We start from the raw sequence: 11,058 nt of genomic DNA on the forward strand, positions 1-11,058 counted from the left end.
ATAAATATATATTTGAACTCGTGGGGTTATGGGTGATTGGGTTTTGATCCGAGCCTCGTGTTTGGACCATGTTGGGCCCGGTGTCGAATTTTGGTATTTTTTGGAAGAATGCTAGGAAAATTCATATCTAGGCTATGGGATGTTGCCATTGAGTCCTTATTGATATTATTGAACTAATTATGACTAGATACCGTTGTTTCGGAGTCGGATTGTAGAGGAAAGGCGGTATTTGAGGATTGATTGCTATTTCCTCGGACCGAGGTAAGTGTTTGGTCTAACTTTGGCTTGGAGGAATAGGAGTAGAGTCTTTTGTTGCTAATTGCTATTTGTCGAGTACGGTGTATAGGCATGGCGACGAGTATCTATACATTGGTGTCGAGCATGACCGTGAGTCCTGATTTGCTATATTATCGAATTCTTAATTGTTGTTTATGAGGACTTGGTTGGAAATCTTTAACACTTAGCCAGTAATTGTTGAGACTGAGTATTCATTTACTTGTGTTAAGTAGAAATTGAATAATTTCGATTATAGCTGGATCCCTTGTCGGAAAGTTTATTATAACATTTTTTCCCTTGCCGGGATTATTTTGTGTATTGTGTTGAGAGAAATGGGATCGAGTGGGTACGCCTACACGTGTTAATATGAAAGGGATTGAGTGGTATGCCTACCACGTGATTATTATGAAATGGGATCGAGTGGTACGCCTACCACGTGTTATTATGAAATGGGATCGAGTGGTACGCCTACCACGTGTTATTATGAAATGCGGATGAGTGGTACCTACCACGTGTTATTATGAAATGGGATCGAGTGGTACGCCTACCACGTGTTATTATGAAATGGGATCGAGTGGTACGCCTACCACGTGATATTATGAAAAGGATCGAGTGTACGCCTACCACTGATATTATGAAAAGGGATCGAGTGGTACGCCTACCACGTGTTATTATGAAATGGGATCGAGTGTACGCCTACCACGTGATTATGTCATGGGATCGTGTGGCACGCCGACCACGAGATATTATGAAATGGGACCGGGTTGCACCGCCTGCAACGAGGAGGAAATTGAAACAAGTGAAAGTGGTTTGATTTTCCCTTATTCTTTGCTAACGTAATCATATGTAGTCTCTTGTTATTCCTGATATTCTGTCTTATCCGCTACCCCGTAAGCATGTTCCCCTCCCAGTTTTAACCGCTATTATTTTGTTGTACTTGCATATATATATCTGTAACAGGTTTATTTGGTAGTCTGGTCTAGCCTCGTCACTACTTCGCCGGGGTTAGGCTAGGCACTTACCAGCACATGGGGTCGGTTGTGCTAATGCTACACTCTGTGCATCTTTTGCACAGATCCAGGTTGGAGCAGCATTCGAGTAGCAGTAGCATTTTTGGAACGAGCTCTCAGCCCAGGGACATTCGAGGTAGCCTTGCTGACGACCGCAGGCCAGGGTCCCTTCTGTTTTATACAGTTTGTTATCACTTGTACCGAAGCAAACAGTATTGTATTTTGTTCAGACTTTGTATGTAGTATTCTGTAGACGTTCGTGAGTTAGTGACACCAGTCTTGGGTAGAGGATTTTTGTTAAACTTCCGCCATTCTTTCAGTTAATCATATTGAGACTTCCGCGTATTTATTAAATGTTTTATTGTTCCTAATATTGTCAGAGTTCGTTAAAAGAGTAGTTGTTAATGGCTTGCCTAGCTCTCGTTAGTAGGCCATCACGGCCCCCGAGGGTAGAAATCTGGGTCGGGACAAGTGGGTATCAGAGCACTAGGTACATAGGTCTCACAACGCACGGACAAACTCGTAGAGTCTGAGGGATCGGTATGGAGACGTCGTATATTTATCCCCAAGAGGCTACAGAGTTAGAAAGTTTCACATTTGTTCCTTCTTGTCGTGCGATTCTATTTCTCAAGTACCGATTAAATTTCTACTCTGTTCTTCCGCAGATGGCGAGATCACCGCTCTTCATCGACCGCTCAACAGTCCGAGCCCCCAGCAGCAGCTCCGGTGGCGGAGCCTCAGGCTGATTTGGAGGAGGAGGTTCCGCCCCAGCAGTCCGGTGGGCCCAGCTCAGGTCCCAGAGGGGTTCATTGCCATCCCAGTTCTTCAGGATGCTCTAGTCCGATTGGTAAGCTGCGTGGAGAGCGTCATTCGAGCGGTTTGCTTCCAGGAGTTCAGCCAGCGGTGGCAGGTCAGCCAGGCACAGTGGCTCAGGCCGGGAGTGAGATCACTTTTCAGGAGGCGGCCGACGTGGGCCGTAGAGTTGAGAGGGTTTTGCCACAGGGAGGTGGTCATGGCCGGATAGAGGCCACGTCATGTAGGCAGATTCAGTGGTACCTCGTCTGGAGGTAGAGGTACTTATGGTAGAGGCCATCTCCCAGGCCCTTTCAGTCAGCTCCCCATGTCACTCATGGTACTTCAGGTGGTCATTCAGGTCGACAGGGTCAGCTTCAGTTTCCTCAGCTGCAGCATTCGCGTAGATGTTATGTGTGGTGAGTATGGTCACAACAAGAGAGTTTGCCCGAGATTGAGGGGTGCTCAGCCGCAGCAGCCGAGGTCTTGCCATGCTTGTGGTGATCCGAGGCCATTGTCAGATATTGCCCTCGAGTTTATGGCAGCTTCCAACATCGAGTTCTCGTACTACATTCAGGCACCGGAGATTCCACAGCCTGCCCAGCCAGCTAGAGGCGGTGGCAGAGGTCTTAGAGGTGGAGTTCAGGTCGCCAGAATTAGAGGCCAGCCAGCAGTCAGGTCAGAGCTGAGTCTTCAGATGCAGACATTGCAGTACCATTCCGATTCGTATTAGAGATGCTTCAGTGCTATATGACCTTGGGTCTACGTATTCATATGTGTCGTCCTATTTTGCACCCTACCTGACTATGCCTAGTGATACTTTGGGTATTCCTGTTTATGTATCTACACCGCGTGGGTGATTCTATAGTGGTCGACCAGTTCATTGTTCCTGTGTGGTAGTATTTGAGGGTCTTGAGACCCGTGTTGATTTATTGCTCTTAGACATGGTGGGATTTCGACGTCATTATTAGGGATGGATTCGGTGTCCCCGTATCATGCTATCTTGGATCGTCACGCCAAGACTGTGACCTTGGCTTTGCCAGATTACCCCGCTTGGAGTGGAGAGGCCCCCAGGACATGCCACTCGCAGTCGTTATCTCATATGTGAAGGCTCGACGCATGGTCGAGAAGGGGTGTCTAGCTTATCTGGCGTATGTTCGTTGATTCCAGCTCAGAGTTCCTTCTATTGATTCTGTTCCTATTGTTCGGGAGTCCCCAAGGTTTTTCCTTCAGACTGCCGGGTTTGCTGCCCGACAGGGATATTGATTTCTGTATTGACCTGGCCCCAGGCACGCAGCCCATTTCTATTCCCCGTATCGCATGGCCCCGCCAGAGTTGAAAGAGTTAAAGGACCAGCTGCAAGATTTGCTAGAGAAGGGTTTCATCAGGCCTAGTGTTTCTCCTTGGGGTGCGCCAGTGTTATTTGTTGAAGAAAAAAGATGGATCGATGAGGATGTGCATTGATTACCGGCAATTGAACAAGGTGACGGTAAAGAACAAGTATCCACTGCCGAGGATTGATGATTTGTTTGACCAGCTTCAGGGTGCAAAAGTGTTTGCAAAGATAGACTTGAGATCTGGCTACCACCAGCTGAGGATTAGGGCATCCGATGTCCCTAAGACAGCATTCCCCACTCGGTACGGGCATTATGAGTTCCTGGTCATGTCGTTTGGGTTGACCAATGCCCCAGTAGCATTCATGGAGTTGATGAACCGAGTATTCAGACCATATCTGGACATGTTCTGATAGTCTTTATCGATGATATTCTGGTGTACTCCGCAGCCAGGAGGAGCACGAGCAGCACCTCAGAGTGGTTCTTCAAACTCTGAAGGATAGTCAGTTGTATGCGAAGTTCTCGAAGTGCGAGTTCTGGTTGAGTTCGGTTGCATTTCTGGGTCATGTTGTATCAGCAGAGGGTATTTAGGTGGACCGAAGAAGATTAAGGCAGTCAAGAATTGGCCTCGGACCAGCATCAGCTACAGAGATTCGGAGTTTCTGGGGTTAGCAGGTTACTACCGCCGGTTCGTGGAGGGGTTTTCATCTATTGCAGCCCGATGACCAGATTGACCCAGAAGGGTGCCCAGTTCAGATGGTCGGACGAGTGTGAGGCGAGCTTTCAGAAGCTCAAGACAGCTCTGACTACGACACCGATATTGGTTTTGCCCACAGGTTCAGGGCCTTATACAGTCTATTGTGATGCTTCCCGTATTGGGATTGGTGCAGTATTGATGTAGGATGGCAGAGTCATTGCTTATGCTTCGAGGCAGTTGAAGATCCACGAGAAGAATTACCGGTTCATGATCTCGATTGGCAGCCATTGTTCATGCTTTGAAGATTTGGAGGCATTACCTATATGGTGTGACGTGTGAGGTGTACACGGATCACAAGAGTCTGCAATACTTGTTCAAGCAGAAGGAGTTGAACTTGAGGCAGCGGAGGTGGTTGGAGCTATTGAAGGACTATGATGTTACTATTTTGTACCACCCGGGGAGAGCCAATGTGGTGGCCGATGCATTGAGTAGGAAGTCCGCCAGCATGGGTAGTCTTGCTTATGTTCCGGTCAGCCAGAGACGCTTGCTTTGGATATTCAGGCCCTGGCCAATCGATTTGTGAGGTTGGACATTTCTGAGCCTAGTAGAGTGTTAGCTTGTACGGTCGCTCGTTCTTCATTATTGGAGCGTATCCGTGATCGACAGTTTGATGATCCCCATTTGTGTGTCCTGAGAGACACGGTGCAGCGTGGAGGTGCCACGAAGGTGACCCTTGGATGATGATGGTGTTTTGAGGTTGCAGGGCGAGTTTGTGTGCCCAATGTCGATGGGATTCGAGAGTTGGTCTTTAGGAGGCCCATAGTTCTCGGTATTCTATTCACCCGGGGGCCGCGAAGATGTATCAGGACTTGCGGCAGCTTTATTGGTGGCGTAGGATGAAGAAAGATATTGTTGCATATGTGGCTCGATGTTTGAACTGTCGGCAGGTTAAGTATGAGCATCAGAGGCCTGGTGGGTTGTTTCAGAGGATTGAGCTTCCCGAGTGGAAGTGGGAGAGGATTACTATGGATTTCGTTACTGGACTTCCGATGACTCGGAAGAAGTTTAATGCTATTTGGGTCATTGTTGATAGGCTGACCAAGTCAACGCATTTTATTCCTGTTGCAGCCACCTATTCATCAGAGAGGTTAGCTGAGATCTACATCCGAGAGATTGTTCGCCTTCATGGGGTGCCGTATCTATTATTTCGGATCGGGGTACGCAGTTTACCTCGCGCTTCTGGAGGGCAGTTCAGCAGGAGTTGGGCACCCAGGTTCAGTTGAGCACAGCGTTCCATCCTCAGATGGACGGCCAGTCCGAGAGGACTATTCAGATATTGGAGGATATGCTCCGAGCCTGTGTCATTGATTTCGGAGGCTCGTGGGACCAGTTCTTACCTTTAGCAGAGTTCGCCTACAACAACAGCTACCAGTCCAGCATTCAGATGGCTCTATATGAGGCGTTATATGGTAGGCGATGTCGGTCTCCAGTCGGATGGTTTGAGCCTGGAGAGGCTCGGTTATTGGGTACAGATTTAGTTCAGGAGGCCTTGGACAAGGTCAAGATCATTCAGGACAGGCTTCGTTCGGCTCAGTCGCGGCAAAAGAGTTATGCGGATCGTAAGGTTCGAGATGTAGCTTTCATGGTTGGCGAGCGGGTCTTGCTCCGAGTGTCGCCTATGAAGGGCTGATGAGATTTGGGAAGAAGGGCAAGCTTAGCCCTAGGTTCATTGGCCCATTTGAGATTCTCGATCGTGTGGGAGAGGTGGCTTACAGACTTGCCTTGCCGCCCAGCTTGTCAGCCGTGCATCCAGTGTTTCATGTGTCCATGCTTCGGAGGTATCACGGCGATCCAGCCCACGTGTTAGATTTCAGCACTGTCCAGTTGGACAAGGATCTGTCTTATGAGGAGGAGCCGGTAGCCATTCTAGACAGGCAGATTCGGCAGTTGAGGTCGAAGATTTTTCCATCAGTACGTGTGCAGTGGAGAGGTCAGCCTCCTGAGGCATCGACCTGGGAGTCCGAGTCTGATATGCGGAGCCGTTATCCACATCTATTTCCTGACTCAGGTACTTCCTTCTTTTGTCCGTTCGAGGACGAACGGTTGTTTTAGAGGTGGAGGATGTGACGACCCAAAGGGTCATCACCTGTTTCCTCATTCATTCCGTGCTTCCGAGGCCTTGAAAACCTTATTTTTTACTTACCTCGATTCGCGTGCGCAGTCCGGGCGCATAGCCGGAAAGCGTTTATGTTGAAATATGTGAACTTTGTGAAAAATTTGAAGAATTTTGATATTAATATTGCTAAAGTTGACTTTGGTCAACATTTTTGGTAAACGGACCCGGACCCGTGATTTGGCGGTCCCGGAGGGTCCGCAGAAAAATATGAGACTCGGGCATATGCCCGGAGTCGAATTTCGAGGTCGAAAGCCCGAGAAATGAATTTTTCTGTGAAATTGTTTTTCTGAAATTCTTAAGGAAAATGGAAATGAAAATTGATTAAAAGACTATGGTATCGGGCTCGTATTTTGGTTCCGACACCCGGTACAAGTCTTAAATATGTGTTAAGCGCTTTCTGTAAAGTTTGGTCGAAATCGGAGTCATTTGACGTGTTTCGGACCTAATACTATATATTAAAGTGAAGTTTAAGAAGTTTGAAATGGAAAATGATGATTTTGAGGCTTGATCCATTGAATTTGATGTTATTTTTTGGCGATTTGATCGCTCGAGTAGGTTCGTTAGGATGTTATTGAGTTTAGTGTGTGTGTTTGGTTAGGAGCCTCGAGGTCCCGGGAGTGCTTTCGGAGGTGTTTCGGGATTGTTTTGACTTAGGAAAACATAGCAGAAATTCTCTGCAACTTTTTGCCCAGTGATTTCCTCTTACGCGATCGCAATCTTCAGCCCGCGATCGCGTACCTTTGGCTCTTTACTCTTTCACGTTCGCGTACTTGATCACGCGATCGCACTGCCTTAGCATTTCCTTCAATGCGTTCGCACCAGTAGGTTTGCGTTCGCATAGCAAGTTTTGGACCCCCCCCCCCAGTATTCCCTTACGCGATCGCATTACAACCCACGCGATCGCGTTGACCATTCTGTGTAACCCTTCGCGATCGCATCCCTACATCCGCGATCGCGTAGGGCAAATTCGCCCAGTTATTTTGAAGCCTAAAAACAGAACCGGTGACGGGATTTCTCATTTTTTTCACACGAGCTCTTCTCTTAAACCCTCCATGACGAAATTCAAGCTCTCCTTCCTCCATAACTCTTTGGGTAAGTAATCTTAACATCATTCCCTCATTATTTCTTCATCTAATTACTAATTTCCTAACCCTAAATCATGAAATCAAGTAGAAATTAAGGGTTTTGGGTAGAGTTAGATTTTTGGGAATTTTGGGTGATTCAACCTCAATTTAGGGTCGAATCTTGAAATAAATTATATATTTGAACTTGTGGGGTTATGGGTGATTGGGTTTTGGTCCGAGCCTCGTGTTTGAACCATGTGGGCCCGGTGTCGAATTTGGTATTTTTGGAAGAATGCTAGGAAAATTCATATCTAGGCTATGGGATGTTGCCATTGAGTCCTTATTGATATTATTGAACTAATTATGACTAGATACCGTTGTTTCGGAGTCGGATTGTAGAGGAAAGGCGGTATTTAGGATGATTGCTATTCCTCGGACCGAGGTAAGTGTTTGGTCTAACTTTTGGCTTGAGGAATAGGAGTAGAGTCTTTTGTTGTTGCTAATTTGCTATTTGTCGAGTACGGTGTATAGGCATGGTGACGAGTATCTATACACTGGTGTCGAGCATGACCGTGAGTCCTAATTTGCTATATTATCGAATTCTTAATGTTGTTTATGAGGACTTGGTTGGAAATCTTTAACACTGAGCCAGTAATTGTTGAGACTGAGTATTCATTTAATTGTGTTAAGTAGAAATTGAATAATTTCGGTTATAGCTGGATCTCCCTTGCCGGGGATAGTTTATTATAACATTTTTTCTCCCTTGCCGGGATTATTTTGTGTATTGTGTTGAGAGAAATGGGATCGAGTGGTACGCCTACCACGTGTTATTATGAAATGGGATCGAGTGGTACGCCTACCACGTGTTATTATGAAATGGGATCGAGTGGTACCTACCACGTGTTATTATGAAATGGGTTCGAGTGGTACGCCTACCACGTGTTATTATGAAATGGGATCGAGTGGTACGCCCACCACGTGATATTATGAAAAGGGATCGAGTGGTACGCCTACCACGTGTTATTATGAAATGGGATCGAGTGGTACGCCTACCACGTGATATTATGTCATGGGATCGTGTGGCACGCCGACCACGAGATATTATGAAATCGGACCGGGTTGCACGCCTGCAACGAGAGGAAATTGAAACAAGTGAAAGTGGTTTGTTTTCTCTTATTCTGTGCTAGACGTAATCATATGTAGTCTCTTGTTATTCCTGATATTCTGTCTTATCCGCTACCCCGTAAGCATGTTCCCCTCCCAGTTTTAAGTTGTTATTTCCGCTATTATTTTGTTGTACTTGCATATATATATCTGTACAGGTTTATTTGGTAGTCTGGTCTAGCCTCGTCACTACTTCGCCGGGGTTAGGCTAGGCACTTACCAGCACATGGGGTCGGTTGTGCTGATGCTACACTCTGTGCATCTTTTTGCACAGATCCAGGTGTTGGAGCAGCATTCGAGTAGCAGTAGCATTTTGGGAACGAGCTCTCAGCCCAAGGACATTCGAGGTAGCCTTGCTGACGACCGCAGGCCCGGGGTCCCTTCTGTTTTATACAGTTTGTTATCACTTGTACCGAAGCAACCAGTATTGTATTTTGTTCAGACTTTGTATGTAGTATTCTGTAGACGTTCGTGAGTTAGTGACACCAGTCTTGGGTAGAGGATTTTTGTTAAACTTCCGCATTTCTTTCAGTTAATCATATTGAGACTTCCGCGTATTTATTAAATGTTTTATTGTTCCTAATATTGTCAGAGTTCGTTAAAAGAGGTAGTTGTTAATTGGCTTGCCTAGCTCTCGTTAGTAGGCTCCATCACGGCCCCCGAGGGTGGGAAATCCGGGTCGTGACAGGAGCAGCCTCAAACTTTCTCTTCTTTCCAGCCTTGTTTCCAGATTTTCCTGAGTTGTTTGCCTTACTAGACTCAACATAATTCACCTTTGAACTAGTTTCCGTAGCATATTTATTTTCACGTTTTCGTGACTCTTCTTCAATCTGAATATGCTTTGTCAACTGGTCCACATTAAAGTCTTCGGAAGAATGTAATAATTTTTTCCTATAGTCATTCCAAGTGGCTGGTAATTTTGCAAGTATAGCAGCCACTTGAAGAGATTCAGAAACATCGACTTTAAAATCTTTGAGTCTAGATATCAAAACCAGCAACTCATCAACATGTTCCATGACAGATTTCCCATCTATCATTTGAAATTCAAAAAATTTCATTCCAAGGAATCTGTCCGTTCCTTGCTTCACAACAGTATATTTCTGTTCCAAGGCTTTCCAGATTTCTTGTGGTGATTTGTGAGGACGGAACAAATCATATAAACGATCAGAAAGTGAGTTTAAAATAAAACCTCTACAGCGCACCTCATCAGCTTCACGTTTTTTGCGTGCCGCCTTAATTTCGGCAGAGTCTTCAGCAGTAGGTTCTGGCATTGCAGTAAGATCAGAACTCAGCAGATATGCTATTCCCAACTCCGTGAGAAAGAACAACAATTTATCTTTTCAGCGGGTGAAATTTGAGCCATCAAATCGATCCAGTTTGAACATTTCGAACATCTTGTTGAAACCAGAATCACTACCAGAAGCCTCCATTGTTGTGCTGTTAAATTCCTTAAGATTGTTAGAAAATATAACAGAATATAGGGACGAAATAATTAGGCTTTGATAGTGTAGTCACTATCCTTAAGGAATTTAAGCCTCCCAATTTCCTTGCTGCAGGGATTATGGCAGAATTCCTCCAGGATTTTACAAAGCCTCTGAAATTCGAGCACCAGCAATTAACTCGAATTTCCGCTTGGACAAATTTGGTGAATTGAACATAGCAGAAAAGAAGAAGATACTTTGTTGCTTTTCTGATGATTTTTGTTTTGGAGAAGAAAAGGGTATTTATAAACTCTTTAGGTGTCTGTTAGGACTAACAGACTCAACATTTGCCAATAGGCACCTTTTAATACCAAAAGTCACCTCTTTTCAAACCCTTTAGGTGTCTGTTAGGACCTCAACCTTTGCCAATAGGCACCTTTTAAAACAAAAGTCACCTCTTTTTAAAATTAAAACGTTTTAATATTTAAAATATTTTTTTATTAATTAATAAAATTAATAGATGACTAAAAGAAATAAATTTTGGGCTATTTAATTGGCCCAAAGACCCAAGTGCCCAAGTGCCTAATCTTGACTATTAATAATATAGCCAAATTCTAATTCCCTCCAAAACATCTTTAAATTATTCAAATCATGTAACACAAAGAAGTGCTTTTAAACACTTATTCCATTCTTTCTTTTTTCAATGAGGGACAAAGCAACCTCTTCTCAAATACTCCCATCAAAACACTAACTAATATAATAGAAGATGTTGAACAGCTAAGTTAGATTTGTTTGTGGTTATGCCTAATGGTATCATTGTGTTTTTTTTTTTTTGGTGGGCAGGATATTATACGTCTCCCTAGATTATTCCGAATTCTCCAGCGCCCATTAGCTCAACTCATTTCTGTTCTCCGAGCCCCGAAGAGTAAGGATGGGTACGCTGCAATTGGAGGCGGTTCCCCTTTACGAAAGATAACAGATGAGCAGGTAAAGAAAACCCTCCGTTTTACTTTTGGTATTATATGATAAAAAGCTCTCTTTTCCATCTATGCTGGTGTTATTTTCAACATGTTATAACCCTTTTAAGCTCACAATTATAGGCTAGCGCGCTAAAAATGGCACTA

General features: G+C 44.9%; 1 long non-coding RNA gene across 1 annotated transcript in view; it reads left to right on the forward strand.

The window, feature by feature from the left end:
* The window catches only part of LOC109213787, a 23,864-nt gene extending 12,806 nt beyond the window's left edge, over positions 1 to 11,058 (forward strand). Inside the window, exons 2-3 of the long non-coding RNA XR_002066065.1 lie at positions 10,778 to 10,921; positions 11,035 to 11,058. This is a non-coding gene — a long non-coding RNA (uncharacterized LOC109213787). The remainder of the gene's footprint in view (positions 1 to 10,777; positions 10,922 to 11,034) is intronic.

The sequence above is a fragment of the Nicotiana attenuata genome, unplaced genomic scaffold, assembly GCF_001879085.1.
Source record: "Nicotiana attenuata strain UT unplaced genomic scaffold, NIATTr2, whole genome shotgun sequence".
Classification (NCBI taxonomy): Eukaryota; Viridiplantae; Streptophyta; class Magnoliopsida; order Solanales; family Solanaceae; genus Nicotiana; species Nicotiana attenuata.